General features: G+C 38.3%; 1 protein-coding gene across 1 annotated transcript in view; it reads right to left on the minus strand.

The window, feature by feature from the left end:
* Synd (protein kinase C and casein kinase substrate in neurons protein Synd) overlaps window positions 1-16995 on the minus strand; it is a 63163-nt gene extending 46168 nt beyond the window's left edge. The window contains exon 1 of the mRNA XM_022086912.2: window positions 16741-16995. The gene's annotated coding sequence lies outside the window, so the exon portion shown is untranslated. The remainder of the gene's footprint in view (window positions 1-16740) is intronic.
* Window positions 16996-17625: the final 630 nt, after the last annotated feature.

Consider the following 17625-nt stretch of genomic DNA (forward strand, 5'->3'; position numbering starts at 1 on the left):
AACAACCCAGACGGAAGGCGTCTTCTGACTACAGATGGTTAACAAATATAATATCTTGAACGGAATAGAGCGTTCCTCCATACCATGCATTATGCAAACTCGTTAAATTAACGGGCATTGCGTACACCCACCCTATGACATATCACTGCATGTTACGTATCTGGAACAGCGGTTGAGGTGTCGATGTGGAACTAGTTTTGTATAAGCCCTGCATTTGTGAAAATAAAATGTTAACACTAGAAAAGTACTGTAGCCGGGACCAAGCTGTGGGTAAATGGAAAACAAACGTATATACTGTGTAAACCTGACATAATCGACACAGGAAATGAGACAGTGAGCTACCACAAAGTGTTGCCGCTGGGGAATAATGTTTATAATATGGGCAATACAAGCTTCATTGCCTTTTACTTCTCGCGGTCCTCACACGCACATTCGTCCTCACTACATGTCTACTCCTGATACGAAGTTACTTTGGTCCAACAGGTCATATCACGAGCAACCCATCTAGAGACGGGGGTCGACCCAGAAGTGACAGCTGGACTTCGGAACAATGTCTGCTTAGCTTCAACCGGACTCTCACTGGAGAATAACGTTATGTCCAGTTGCACAGGGGATATTTACAATGCCAGTATGTTACTAAACCGTGTGACTTATCACACAATTATCATCTTCCATCTCCTTCTCTGTGGGAATACAAACAAACACTAGAAACAAAGATAGCCATCACATAAAAGCGATTTCCGGAAACGGCCATTAAATGGAATGGTTTATTTCCTGTCTAATGGATGATCCAGCCTTGCTATTGCGCAATCCGTAACCATCCAATTGCATGGGACTTGCTTGTTTTCCATACTGCGTGACTCATTACGCCAATTATTGCCTAGTGCCAAAAATATTCTAATTGCTTTAAAAATGTTAAATTAATCCAACATAGGATTGGAAGTGTTTACTGCCGGCATCCTGGAGTCGATTTCCCAAAACGAAATATCCACGGAACAGCCGAGTACATGCTGTTCATTCAGACAATGGACGACGTTAAAAACAAAACCCAGTTGGCAATATGAGCTTACTATCCCAAACCTTCAAAATCACATGCCCCGACATACTTGGGGACAATAGGCCCTGACCACTTGAAGCCGCCCGAAGTAGTGTGGATAATGTCTGCCATATTCACTGCTCTGTTAGTTCCCTTACTGGTAGCACATTTTAGAGCGACGAAAATAAAACTGATACACGTACTTGCTCAAGCACATTTTTTCTTACCGCCTTGAGTAGTAGCTCGTGCCCGCCCTTTCCACCGTCGCTGATTTAATCGCTCCAACAAAGAATGCCTACTAGAAGGTGAATTTACGATGCTCATAATTCATGTTCTACGATACAGTCCGACAGACGATATATTAATTCAGTTCCGACGGAAATGACGTGCTGATGTAGCTGAAGTGGGAAATATGGCTGGACACACCCAAAATGTTACATAAAACCGACTGCTACATCTGCATGTAACACTCAATGCAGATTACATGTACGTGCGGCTATACCTCAAATCGTTTTTCGAGCCTATCTAGTCCTACTTACTTACCTACATCATCCATCATCGTTAAGTAAAATCCTGACCGTGGTTCCTTCCGATGACACATCGAAAACTGATAGTTTGGCCGCAAGAACGAAATATGGTATCTAACACTTTTATTTACAGTATACAGCGCACGGCGAATTCTCGAAACAGGTATTTCTAAATTCAGAAATTCAGCTTCCAGACAAACCGTATTTTTTACGCTGAACAACGAAAGACTGATATCGAATAGGATATTCTCTACCGATACCCTAAATCTCTCCAAAAGCTAAAATTACTTGATATGCAATTTAACGACGTCAAAAATTACTACTAATAAACCTTACAGACAAACAAGAAGTACGTCTTCTATTAATTATATCTTAACAATGTAATCTTGACCCCTAGTAAATGTTATATCGTAACTGGACCATTATCCCATCCGAGGAAAACCTCACGGCCCCACAGGTACCGCGGATCTTTGGGAAACTCTTGGCATACGGGGGGGGGGGGGGATTCCACGGTTCTTCGTAAGTTACATGTAACAACCACTGTATTACACTATTAATAACTACAATTACTGCTGCTCCTTTCATATAAGCCAAGTTCTACGGTTTATTATCACCAAATGTCACCACTTTAATTAATATCATCCCCTACCACAGCCTGCTTCTCAGAAATGTTACAAATCATAAGATGAAATATTCAAACCGCGGATACTCGACCTTTTAAGATCCATGGATACATTTAGCTTTTCACATAGACCGGTGGTCTGCCAGGATATTACAAAAGTACACACGGGTCGCACAAAAAATATCAACACGTTGCGGGTTAATAACCCATGACCTAGACTAACGGCGCATTTGAAAAAAAAAACATATGGGGTCAAGAATTCAGGATCTCGCTCAGTAACGTTAAGCAAATAACACCACATTTCATTTTAAAGAAGCATTTGCAAGACTTTCTTCAGCCAGTGTATGACAGGCGGCAGGTTGTTCCCAAGAAAAGAACTCTGAGAGGTGATGGTTGGTAACCCAGACAAAAGAATGCTGAAGCTGGAACTATTGAACGAAAGGAGGGACTTTGACCATCCATGAAGCAGCGGCTGCTGCTGCTCTGGTGCTGATCACAACTTCCTTCCCCCTTCCCCTCTAAATACATCAGGGAGAACCCGTCCAGACACGTGTTCAAGCACAAGGTCTGCCATAAAAAAGACAACACGCCTTGTTTCGGAATTTACAGAAAATGTTATAAGTCGTGAATCCTAGCCTAGAATCAGGAAGTGCGGGAATAAAACACTGGCAAATCCCCTCAACAATCGCACCACAATGCTAAGGAATTAAAAATAATAACAACAATACAACGTTCCTTTTTAAATTCCTTCAATTTTAGTGGTCTGCACATGAACTACTAGGCAGACCGGAGCTGCCGCAATCCGTTGTTCAAATGGCAACCATGCTTCTCATATCAACCACTGTATTACTCATTTTCAAAACGACGGGAAACCACCCAACTGATTAGACAATGTATCGTTGTCAAGCGATTAGCACTCCTGCTTCGTATTCGGGATTCCCCGTGTTCGGTGTTCTAATTTCCACCCGGAGAGAACTGTTTTTCTGACAGACTTTTAGTGCTTTACCTCACTCACTCCCTCCCGCAACGCCGCAATAGTATCTTAGATTATTCCACGACCGCTTCCTTCCACATCCTCTCCAATTCATTACCCACTGATCATTCGACGCCATATAATGAGCTACTGACAGCGTCATTAAATAATAAACCACAAATACAATAAAGACAGATAGCAGCCTTGTTCATGATCCTAGTATATATTCTTTCGGATGCACTGACGAACTGTAGAGTTGGAACAAACTGCTCCAATCTTAGTTACAAAGAAACAGTTTCTTAAAATTGCAACACCATTAATTTGTTCTACGCTACTGTTACCACTAAGACAAAGTGAGTTTCGCCTGAGGAACAATGAAGCTAGATTCAATGCTAAAAAACATTTATTACAACAGCACATCTATCTTTTAGTGCAGGGTCTCCCCATCGGTCTGTATGTATTAACGCCAAAATACCGAAATAATTTGGATTATATTCGGCACTGAAGGGTTTAAAATAAGTTTTATGGCGTATTTAATTTTTGTTTGTATCTGTCAAATATTACTATTACTATTACTATACTTTAAAGAAGTTAAAATAAAAAAATGGTTAATCGCAGAACAAATTGTAGGCCTACATAACAAAATCTATTTAAAATCGGCAATTTTTTTAATGGAAAACACTCTGCAATGTGTGAACATTTTGGCAGCAGAGTTAATCACTGTCAAAACAGGAAATGTGTTCGTTCATATTCTTGCCAGGCTTTACGCCCAAAACTTCATAACCAGTTCAGACGACTTCCCGTTCCACAACGGCGGAGGAAAATTCTATTTATATTTGAAAAAATAAATTTGTATTCTAAATAAACACCAAGGCCAATAAATAAATCACAACGAAAAGTGATTTACAACCATGAAGTGTGGACACATTGCAACAGCAGAGGACAAAACAACTGTGATCCCGAACTAATTTTGTTCATAGTTTATCCGTGTTTAGAACAGCCAACAAAAGCGGTAGCATCCTACGGACCGCGGGTAGGACGCGGCCCACGACAAGATTGATTCCGGCCCTCGACACTGTTCGGATATTAGTGACAATACAATGAATAGTTTGAGGAATAAGATTTACCATTGATAAATACAGATATCGCTGGCAATTATTATAGAAAAAGCTAACTTCTCTCTCAAGGAGCCTGAAATTCTCTACGATCACAAACTTCCACAAAAATTTAGCTTACACTTGTTTAAAAAAGAAAGTTATGGCTGCGGAATTATGACACTGCGATGTGTGTGTTCGGGCGTGTGTACATACCCACGAACATGAGCCACGTAAACAGGGAATCAACCCCTTCCTACACACACATTGAACTTCAAAACGAAAGAGAAAATGCCCTACAGTATCGACCAGTTTAAGGTGACACATGGCTGGACACAGGTGATGTGGGTTTTTACGTCACTAGAGGTAAATTTATGTTCACCTGAAGGCACGCAGAAAGTGACATCAGTCTCATCCCGATAAAAGGTGTATTTCGTTTGGCAGGTTACAAGCAGACTACATCAAAAGCTGTTATGGTCGTTCTATTTAAAAACAATAAAAAAGTGAAACAGAACTCTCTTCATTTCTCCTACGTTGACAATGGACACATACATAATCACAAACAGTACATAAGTAGGGTTAATTATCTGCTCCTCAACCCCCTGACAGTACTGTCTGTCTGAGTGGAGAACTGACTCGAATTTCAAGCCGTGGCGTCATGCTGAATGCTGTGCGAGAAACATTACCGATTACCAAAAATATTCCCGCTGTTGGAGCAATTTGCATAGTTCATACAATGGTTGTGTTACCAATGACACGAATAATATACTAAATTCTATATAAACTATGAAATAATAAAGACACAAAAACAAAACAAAACACGAGAAAGCTAGAAAAGTGATGAAGAACTGAAAGTCAGCCGATGTTTCTATACAGCGTATTAGATCGGCTGTGTGCCTGCAAAAATGCGTTTCAATGTCAAGTAATTTCTCTTCTCAGACGGACAGTGGTTGCCATAGAAGATATACTTTTAAAATCAGGTGTCATCATCAAAACAATGAAAGAAGAACATGGTTACTCGGTGATATAACTTATACGCACGACAGACGTCTTCAGATAAGAAATCGGTGATTGTCTGGACATACCGCCTATTCATTATGCACTGCGAATATGTTTTAGTAAGGGGCAAACATACTGTAAAAAAGTGTGATCTCACCTCACAGACAGTGCAAATCCCGGAGGCTAGAACGCGGGACATCCCATTATCCGCGCACGTTTTCGTATTAATACGGAACGCACAACTTGTGAATACAGACAAACTATTTTGTTGTTGCTAAAACGTGCATAAAGTAGTGAACAGCGTCTCAACTGAAATCCTTTCCGATATTCGGTGTCAGCCTCAGGTTCCTTTTAATGAAATATACTCAGGCGTAGTTACGCAGGTGGAAGTGCATTTCGAGAAATTTGCAGGAATGCGCTTTTGAGGTTCTGAGATTTCCTCCTTGTTAGTAAACGTACTCAGGAACCCCACCTAAAAAACTGACAACCAACCTGTACGCATATGATTAGCCACTTGACTCAGTCATGCTCTTATATCGTCGCACATGGAAGAAATTGCGTTTTGTCACTAACCCCAACCGTCTTCGTTCCCTCTCGTAGGTGTAGAAGACAACATTCCGATTTCAGATGACCAGAATGAAAAATGAAAAAGATGACTGTATTCTGTTTTGTATATTCATTTTTTCAGAAGTGCTCCCAGGTATGGGAACCGGTTGTGAGCTTCCCGGCCCAGCTAGCCTGATGCAATGTCTGCGCACTCTGACTGGTAGGCGAATTTCAATCCACTGCCTCACTACTACATGAATTTCTCTTTTAACGTGATAATGCTACCAACTTTTCTGATACTCTGTTTCGTACGTCATCAAAGGCAAAAATTAACGATCGACAAAATACAGACTTGTCGATAGCGATCTTCTGGGTTGTGACGCCGTAGACATGTGGGTGGATGCAAACGTTATGATGAGCATACAGCCCTGAAGTTGTTGCTACACCAAGTTAGCCTAAAACTGTGTAAAACACACAACTACAGAAACACACTGCCAGCAATGTTTCTGTACCTTCAGCCCACTGCCCTCAATCTAAACACGATATTAGTGTGAACATGCTCAAAGGTCTTCCAAATCGATCGAATTTGTGGTGACAACAGCACTAGCGACCCCCTAAAAACGTCGTAAAGCAGTAACAACTAACTATAAACTACGAACAGACTAAGCCCTGCATACATTTTCAGAGGGTTACTTGAAAATTAAAGTAACAACTAGGAGATTTCGTCAAATTTACATGCTGATGTTTCTGACTCCTTATAAATCTCAACTGAAAGTACATTTCTATAAATTACGGCATTTGTCTACAAATTATAGCGCATATTAACCAATAACAAGACCACCACAGAACTTCATAGTTGCACGTGAACAAGAATTAATAAAACGATTGTAACAAAGGTCTACAAATTTATGAAAATGTGTTGTATCAATGTGGCACACCGCCAAAATGTCAAGTTCTGACTGCCAAACGAACTACTGTGGCGTAACGTGGTTGCGTCATTAGTCCACTTCAGAACTTACTCACTTAATTTGATCACTTCTTCAACGAAACGAAAAGTGGTCAAGTTCTACGCAGAATATGAAATGCTGTGAGAGGACAAATTCTGTGGTGATTAGAATTTTATTACACACTTATGTCCCAAAAAATAAAGACTGATAATCACTCCTAGTATTTTACCACATCACACAAAGTTTCTTTTGCCTGTCACTATGTCGCCATGTTCTGTGCAAGATTTACATACACCTTAACCACCCACCATGACGAATTTACTACAAACCCGTGTTACGTACAGCCGTTAATCAGTTAGAAAAATCAAAGAAAACTCTTCGCACTGTAACTATGACGTTCATCTTAATTTCAAAGAAAAGTGACAGCCAATTTAAATGTGGTCCCGTAAGGCCACTGCAAATAGTATCATGCCTACATGTGAATGACCTTTCTAAAATACAAAACGGGTCTTGTAATCCGAGAAAACGCTGTCTGCAAACCTTAACAGGGCTCGTCGTCTTTCGCTGAAGATGTCAATGTCGACGAGTTGGATGGACACGTACCTAGGATGGCAACAGGCAGCATTCACTACACTTCTCATTTTTAACAAGGAACTTACATTACTAAAATGACAAGCCACTTGGACATTATCCATCGCCCTAATTTTAATCAAAACAATGTTTTGGAGATTGAAAACTGTTAAATTGTGTTCCACTCTTAAGACGAAAGACAAGGAAACTGAGACTACACAAATCTCCCCTCCAATTAATCACACTTTCTTCTAATTAATAAGTCTTACGGTTCATCCCCACGAGTTTTAATCGCCAATTTTGTGAATCTGGCTAAACTGGCTAAGCATACGACAAGTGGCGAGCTCTTTTGGTGCCACTGTTTAATGTTCTTTAACGACTGAATACACATACATATCAGCAGCAGCTCAGGGGATACAATGCATCAGAGAGATAGACGGATGACAGGCATGGCAAATGTGGATTCATTCCCAGCAAGCAACAGAATTTTGTCACAAAGAGCAGCAAAATATAGGCTAGAATTTAAGCGGTAATGTCTGAGTTATTACATAATGCAGTACTGGTTAGACAGTTAAAGACAATATGGTAATGAAGTAATGACCTTCACATATTCAACAGCAAGGTGTCACGTGCGCAATTCCTGACGTAAAGACGTCGTAAGTGTTGAAGACGTGTTATCTGCAAGGCAACGGAATGGTTCTTCGTCGTGACTCGGCTCTACAAATGAAAGTGAATAATTCGCAAAGTGTCATTAAGCCGAGAAACATGACATCAGAAAAACGAAATCGTGACGCAGACTTGTACATGGCTGTTTTCGAGATAAATAAAATTGTTTTCGTACTTTTTTACAGCGACTTCAAAATTCTACTGCACCGGACAGATCACTCCTGATACTACGTTGCTTCCTATATGTTCATAATTGTAAGAGTGTGGATACTTCAATCTTGTATCTTCCCTTCCCACACATTTGTTATGAGATGAAGATAAATGGGTCCTGAGGGTGCCTATGATCGGTGAATCACGCAGACACAGAGCCGTAACTTCTTTGACAGTACCATTCGGAAAGAAAAATAAACTTATGTGACAAAAAATATCGTCGACACCGAAATTCAACCCTGAAGCCTTTCTGATACGAATGAGAAGCATTAACTTGTACAATAATAGAATCACCAGTTCGTTCTTTATTCTAGAGGGTTTCAACCCTTCCTATTATGGGACCAGTTTTCCTGAAGGACTAATAGGAATTGTGATGAGTGGTGATGCCATGCGACAGAAATTAATTTGCTTTAAAACTGCAACCCTCGAAAGGGCAGGATTCACACAGCAGTAGCTACCAACAAGCGACAAACATCATATCGCGTATATTCATTCATACCAAAGCAAACTGCTAGTTTGTGAAAATGTCGGTGAATCAAACAGCAATGCACACTGCAAATTCTAAAATTCCCTTAATTAAATCCACTCCTTAGTATCGTAGCTTTACAAGCATCCGTACCGGCACTGACGACTTTTATCTGGAAGTAATTTGCATGCTATCAAAAACAAGAGCGATCCAGTGTGGTAAAGTCGATTAATGACATTCATTTAGGGTCAGCTCTTCGAATGCACCCACCACGTATGAGAGTTTTGAGCCAGCTATTACATCGTGCACATGGAACAATTCTCCCAAACTATTATGTGTGTATGAGTGCACCTATTTTTATAATGGTGATAAATCTTGCTGAGACCTTGCGTTTCGACTATGAGATTAATGTTGTGTAAACACAACTAAACTTCTTTAAATGTGTAGACTATACATTCCAGCGTCAACAGCTCGTCAATATTGTAAATTACACAGTGCAACAACAGCACTGTGTCCTTGCCTGCATCACCATTTTGCAGGTAGGGATAAAAAAACAACCGCATATAAAGTAGATTCCGGTTAACTGGGCCATCGGTTAATCGGGGCTGCCGTTTATTTGGGACAAATCATAAAGAACAGACATTTTTAACTCTTTACGTGGAACTTCGCTTAAATGGTCCACAGTGTTCAAGTCCCGATGTGCCCCAATTAACCGGAATCCACTGGACTACAACTAAATGCATTATCGGTACAGGAAATGAGACAGACAGCTACAAAGCATTGCCGCTGGGAAGTAATGTTAAAAGTATAGGCTTCCTTATCTGCTGCCCCTCTCCCTTGATCTCCTTGCCTTTTACTTAAAACGGTCCTCAGACGCACAGATTTGCCCAGATCAGTAAAACCTATTTCACATACTCAGTTCGAACTACAACCACACAATCAACCCACCACCTACGAGGTTTGGAGAAGCTTCATCGTCAAATAAATACGCTTCACTTTGATAATCTCACTACAGTGCACAAACAGACACACACACCCTCATCAAAGTAAACTACAGATGATGTCAAGTCAACAACGCTTCTCGTGTATCGAAACGTGAATGAAAATAATTGTGGCTTGACGTTGCAATCTACACCATAAGAATTACTCTGCCGTTATCTCCATGGGCACATGCACGGAAATCACCCGATAACTAATAATGTAAACATGTTCCCATGATGTGTCACTCCGTATTCTGTATACCTGAATGTCCTTGATATTAATTCTTTGTAGAGATGCAGATTTTGTTGCTGCAACGATAACCTCGTTGCACTGCTAGAAGTAACTTTCTTTCGCGTTTCGTTAAGAATTCACCACATCAAACAATGAATCAAATAAATTCTGTAGGCTACGTCTTGATGAAATCTTTATTTCATGACACGACGGACCGTTCTTCAGAAAATCAATGAAATTCCACGAGCTTTATGTAAAGCAGGGTTTATATTGGATCGCTACAAAACAATATGAAGTTTTCTGGGTGTTGGCGCCGTGCAGACTCGTAGGCTGATACCTACAAATCTACATTACATTGCACCAAAACTCAGAACAACGTAAAGTAGTTTTGGTGATACACGAATTGAATACATACAGGTATGTATTCAATACGTGTGTTTTGTATAAAAAAACTATTACAAAATGCACAGGGTAGAGAGGACTGAACACGAACCTGCTCGTGTACAATCTGGACAAATAAAAAATAAAACTATCACCAAAATAATTTTTTCGACACCGCTTTTCAGCTTTTCACGAGTGACGGCATGAATAACTGTGATCTGCATTTTATCTTTCAGCTGGATTTCAATGAACCAGTCAAGAACATTCACAGAGGCTTTGAGGTTCTCACGGCTGTGAGTACAAAGACGTTCTCTGCTGATGATGGAGGCAGCAAGGACTTCTGAAACGTTGGTAAACTACTAGACTGTATGGCGCTACAACCCAGACGAAAGTCATCTTTAAACATATGCTTTATTTCGAGTGCCGAAATTTTGAAGCTATGAGTTTGCCTGCTTGCCTACCGCCACTCTCCCATTGCGCTTTACTCATCATCAGGGGAAACTACACTTTTTAATTTCACCTTGATTTTGAGAACGAGTGTTAGTGTTTGGGATCAAATCAGTTGCGAAATTTGTTGCAGAAAACAAATTTCGATTCGAGAAGAATTGCTGTGGAAGAAAATGTATTCCGATTTACGTCTACAAACTCCAACATCACTGGACAATATCCTGAGCAACTTCAAACTGACTCACAGAACATGTTTCCTTTCCCTCTACAACTTGGTCCATCACTGTCTCTTCCAAGAAGTTTTCCCTCAGAGTCGGTATATGTATGTGTATCTCATATCGCCTACCAATTCTACGAAAAGGAAGCAATCTTCATTCTACATATTTCTCCCACGCCCATTAGACCAAATGTTCTTCAGGGTCTCTACATTATTCTATTTAAGGTAAGTGCACCTACGTTTGCCATGGAATGCAACTTTGCCACCTGCATTCGTGGTCTAATTTCTAATATAATCCAACACTTAGTAACAGTACAATGGGACGACTGTGTCTCGTAGGACTGCTGCTATGAAGAAGCGTGCATGATAGCAGAAAGACAACTTTCTAACATGTTACCGCTGGATATAATACTTGCTCTAAAGCATCCTTCCATAAGTTATTCATTACCAGGTTACCTAACTTTGTTATACACTGTGTATATCACTGATGAGTTTGTTTTCTGAACTTCATCGTGTTGCAATTAGTGTTACTGTAACTAATTTGATTTGATTTTTCGGCCATGCACGTGAATCAGTTGTAGGCAGTTCCACCATTGACTTCTCGGAAATGACAGGGTACCAAAATATTATTTCTTCGTGTAAAATCTGAATGCAGAATAAAGGTAATTGCTTATATTTATTTTTCAGTGTCTTATTTTTATATTTTACATTCTTATAGTTCTTAGCTTTTTAAAAATTCCTATTTCACTGGATTTAATTTCGTAAAATGACTCCTTAAAACATGTTACAAAAAGTATAATTTTCATAAGTCCATATATTAATTTTAATAAACCATGCTCATATGGCAAAACTGCATGCACGGTGGTTGACAATTCCACAACTTGACTTTCATTGGTTGTTAACGATTTGAAGCTTCAACAAATATTTTAAAGTTTTCATTTATAAAATATATTTTTATTTCTTCTAAAAAAATGTTGGAAATGCCTGAACAATTGGAACACGTTAAAGTGGTCACAATGGGCGCATTTATGTACTTTAAGTACACGTGATGATAGAATCTGTCGCGAATAACACGTTCCTCATTATTTTTATACACGGTATAAATACGTTACAGGGCTTATTTTAAGATGGCAACAGGACGTTCGATTAACCTCTAAACAACCAATCACCTAAATCGAGAGTACAACCAACTCCCGAATACATCAAACACACTGCAGACAATGTACCATTGGCAGAATAAACCAACCACATTAACAAATCTATGGGTACAGAAAATAATTATGTTCGGTGTAGAGGGAAAACCACAGCAAAAACGTATTTTGGGAACTGCTTCGTATTCGTAATGTCCCGGACCCCAATTTCGTCCCCTAGACCAGCGTTTAAAAACCTAGGGTACTCGTACCACTGGTGGTACGAGAGCCAATGTTGAGTGGTACGCGGACTAAGTAAGAAAATCAAAAGATAATATTAACCTAAATAAGTTTTCCCTGAACGCATTTGGTTAGTGGTACATTTAATGTGTTAAATTAGAACTAGTGGTACGCCAGCGAAAAAAGGTGAGAACCCCTGCCCTAGACAATCTGTAGTGACAGCGGTTTCCCTATTCCTCCAGACAGATGCCACAATAGTAACTTCAAATAGGGTCACGACTGCTTCCTTCCACATCCTTTACCAATTCTTCATTCACAAATCATTCTACCATGTGACGCTACATAACCTAGGCACAAGAAACGGCATCGTTAAATAATCCGAGAATTAAACACCCAAGTAACGAATTCGCACTCCCGTTTTGACGTAAATACGTCAAAAAAGGGGAACGAAAAAGTGTAACCTGGTTACCTAGGAAACGTCGTGTTTACTCAGCATTGTTGTTACATAGGAAACGTTACATTACATTACTCGGCATTATTGGTACCTAGAAAACGTCATCTGTTTACTCGTCATTATTTTCACCTAGAAAACGTTATCTGTTTGCTCGGCATTGTTGTTACCTATAAAACATTTCATTACATTACCTTACATTACATTTCTTTACATTACATTCAGCTACCACAGACCGATCTTAAGCGTAACTAATTCAAGTTGAATAAGCAATGTCTTAATCAAACTTATCTCAATTGTAAAGCATGTATAAAGGAAATATTTAGAATAAAGCCAATATATAAACTTCCTTTCCGTATAGACGTATTTACGTCAAATTCTCCGGAACCATTGTTCCACTGTCACTTTTTCTTGTGTTTGGGGTAAAGGCGCGTAATAAAATAAGTGTAATTATTTTTTGGGGTGTCAAAATTCAAGCACTGAAGACTGTAGTACGACACCCGTGCTTTATGAGATCTGATATGGTCGAAGATAACAACACCTGGTCATAAGATCTGGAATCTAAGCCGTGTTGAACTGGGGGCAAAGACGGGCATACGAGGCAGATACGGTCCACTGTCCCAGTATACACTTACAGATGATGCCGGATCACATAAAAACCAGCGAGAGTGATTTGTAACTAGTGACCGGTTATTGTTATGGTTGACCATCTGATCCCGGTGTGAAGACAACAAATTTTTACTTCTCATAATACTGACCTTAGTCAACGGCGGAACGTTCTGTTAGGATACGTTGCAGTCTACTTGAGCCTACTACTATTTCTTATTGAAACGAATAACAAAATAATTGTAACCAGTTTTGAACATTAAGGGCGTTTTCCTAGCAGGAAAGGAGACAGGCGCGTGATTGAGAACAGGTTTTCCGGGTCCAGACGAAGAAATTCTGGGAGGAACCTGTAGCGCTTACTTTCCTTCATTTTATACATGATACTAAACTAACTGATAATATTGGGGGAGGAGTACAGATTTTTAAGCTCACCATTATGCAGTTTTCTCCATGCCCCATCGTCTTCTCTCCTAGGCCCAAATATCCTCCTCAACACCCTGTTCTCAAACACCTGCAATCTGTGTTCCTCCCTCTGAGTGAGAGACCATGTTTCGCACCCATACAAAACAACAGGCAAAATTATTGTTTTGTATACTTTAATCTTCAGGTTCTTAGAAATCAGACGGGAAGACAAAATATTTTGATCTGAGAAGTAGCAAGCATTTCCGGAATTTAGTCTCCTCCTAACTTCCTCATGAGTGTCATTTTGAGGAATAATCTTTTGTAAATTAATAATAGGAATTTTCTGAATTTATTCATTTGCTATTTCATTGTAAATATCATTTCCTTTATTTTTGTTCAGAAAACTAAGTTTTTAATCATTTTTAAATGATTATACCGAGTTTAATTATGACTTCATTCAACAAACATTGTTCTGACATGCTGATCTATTTACATCCATATAAATTCACATGAAGTCTGGTTTCCTTGCTACTCCATAGAGCAGAGTCTTTCCTGAGAAGCCAATATATGTTCAGGCTGCCAAGAAATACATGGAACTCAAAGGCTCATTACCAAGTGCATAAGAACCTGCCATTGGTTCCTATTCTGCGCCAGATGAATCAAGTTCACCACACCCTTATAACAAGTTTCATCAACATTCATAGAGCTTTGCTAAACTAAAACAAATTTCTTTACTATTTATATATTTATATTCCCACAGACTAAATTAATGCCTGATTAGTTGGTTAAGTTCATCAATTAACACTACGGTAGCAGAATCTGAAGGCTGCCAAAGGTAGCCGCCATTGGACACAATCCTGAGGGCAGTTTCATTCACCTTTTACCCTGATAACAACTTCCTAAGATCCATCTTATGTTGCTATCCCATCAAATCAAGTGTTGATTTAGGACATTAAATTAAAGTCTTTCATGAATCTCCTTACTTTTATTACAGTACATTCTAAAGCAGCAGTAAAATTCCCTGCAGATAAAGAATCCCTTTGTTTTGGCTCATTATAAAATGTAAATGCATAAAATATTCCTGATACAATCTCCTGCAAACACATTTATATTACTGTAACCAGATCAGAAGTATTCTAGATTCAATTAAACTGTGGAAAAGTAAGCAGGACCATCAGAATCAAAGAATGCAATCAACAATGCACACATTCAAATATGTACCAATTGCTGACAGATATGCCATTCTCTGGTATTTTAGCAGGGGTGTGACCTAACCAAGTATGTGTTCCATGCATTTTGAATGCATTATACCTAAAAATGTATGAAATTTTTATCTCATTATGTTGTGAAGCTCATAACTTTACGAATATTTTAAGAATGTTTTGATTTTATAGGCATACAACAAGATACATATCATATTAAATAACAGGAAGAAGATATAAATAATTAATACAAGAAAATAGTTCCATCCTAGTCCTGTAGACTACTTCCTCAATAATTAATCTACTTTCTCAATAAATGTGATAATAACTTTGAGATGTCAAACTGAACAATAATTTTAATATAAATAAATGACAGACTTAATTGTACACCAGCACTTAGTGTCAAAAAATTAATGGTTAATTCTACATTTAAATTATATTTTACATTTAAATAGGAAAGCACGCTTTTGCAATCCTGTATTTTTATTGTACTAGTAAATTTTATAACAATATGTGCACTGTTTCCTAATATTATAGTATCACCATATTAGCTTTAGTATATAACAAAGAAGTATCTAAAGTCCTAGGCAATGCTAAAATACTGAATGCTATAATATGTGTGACATATAATAAAGTATCATGTTGATAGAACAGAACACAGTTTTAAACAATATAAATACCAACAATTAGTACAAATACAATACCAAAACAAGTATAAACACATAGCTATTGCTGCTATTTTCAATTTAAATAAATGACAATCTTTCAATGCTGGTAAAATACTTTTATAAAACGATTTAAACTTTAATTTCATAAGAAAGATTACCGAATAATTTGATATCTGCATAATGAACACTTTTCTGGTAACTTAAAGAGGTTAACATTTGGCATATGGAGGCCATGTTTATGTTTGTGTTTATATTACATGTCAGAATTTGAAACTTTGTGTGTTGTCCACAACAGTAATGAGAGTGATATTCTCTCAAGGGAAATATAGTCAATTTCTTAAAACAATTCCCTACAAGAAGCTCTTTTTTATAACACTTGTAATTATTATAAAGATTTTCTTTTGAATTTTAAATATTATTCTGCTGTCTGTTGAATTTCCCCAGAAGATATCTCCATATGACGAGACAGGACGGAAATAAGAGAAGCAAAGTATTTATTTTCATGAGTAGTAAGACTGTCCTCAAAGTAAAAAATGCTGAACTCAGTTTTGAAAAAATATATATTAAATGGGCTTTCTACAATTAAATATATTAATATGTAAGCCAAGAATTTTTTTTTCAACTGCTTTACCATAATCTATATTTAAATTAATACAAGTTTTGCTGCTAGTAGAACATTGTTTTGTTAAAATTTAATGAGCTTGTTTGCTTTAAACCGCCTGTTCATGCTAGTAAAGAAATCATTAATCTAATTCTAAGAGCAGTCACTTTCAGGGTAATAAATAATAATGCTAGTAACATCAGCTAAGAGCATAAGGTTCTATTGTTGGGGCAGATAAGTGACAAATAAGACGAAAAGCATAGGATAAAGTAATGAACCTTGTGGAACTCTATTTTTACAACGCCTTGCAATTATGAATGAGGAAAACGTGTCAATCAATTTAGAACTTTGATATGTCTGTTGATACCTAGCTGAACAGGACCTCCCAATAATATATACACACAATAAGGTAACTGACACATGACATGAGCATGAAGTAATGGTGGCTGTAACACCAATGTATGAATATGTAACCTTCGCTGAATCTAGAATAACTGTGGCAAGAAACGTCACATACAGTCACTTACCTCTGATAAATCCGATCCAGCACCCGATGCTCTGGTGTGTGGGAAATATATGTATTCCGGTTTTTATGGTCACACTACTCACAATTCAAAGATTCAGACAGTTGCACTAGAAACGCTTTACAGCCGGTGTCAAATGCACGTTTCATTAAATCCGTGCAGAAATAATGATTTATTTTTCAAACGATATAACAAATTCACATATTACATTCCACACCTCAACGGCATCTACGGCAGTCATTAATGGGCGTGGCTAAGTTACGGAAATTTACCGACAAAACACGACTTATCACGAGTCTGACAGAAACGCATAATCAGTTGTACATTCAGGAATACGTATCGGTAATCTTTGGTCTAGAGGTTACAGAACGGTTGGTACCAAGCTTTCAAGAATTCACAAATTAAAAGCTATATGAAAAAATATTATTTGTCCTTGATGATTCGACTTCGCAAGCAATATATTAATTTATACTGGGTACTGTGCATTATTAGTTTTTAGGCGCATGTGATACTTCTCTGATATGTTCCACACTCTGCATGGAATGCATCAATCTCTGTCCATTTATTTATTTGTCTTATACTAGTTTAGCACAGATTACACACCCACATCCAACAGATTACCTAAATATGCAGATATTCATTCCATTTGCGGTGTAATATTCTGGAGGAGCATGCTGCCTCCATCTTTAGGGTTGATATTTATGAAAGACCGTAACTCAGCCCTTTTTCCAAAGATGCTAAGTACACATGCACAAAATTAAATCTCCTGTGCACTTGAGCAGGTTAAGTGCAGGGGTAGCCAACCTTTTCAGATCTGGGGCCACACTCCTTTTTGTTTTAACTTTCAGACAGCCTGGTTATAAAAGCGGCAATTTTATTAAAATCAAT

Source organism: Zootermopsis nevadensis, unplaced genomic scaffold (genome assembly GCF_977971745.1).
Source record: "Zootermopsis nevadensis isolate Lab colony 2312 unplaced genomic scaffold, Znev_1.0 Znev_ptg000020l, whole genome shotgun sequence".
Lineage (NCBI taxonomy): Eukaryota > Metazoa > Arthropoda > Insecta > Blattodea > Termopsidae > Zootermopsis > Zootermopsis nevadensis.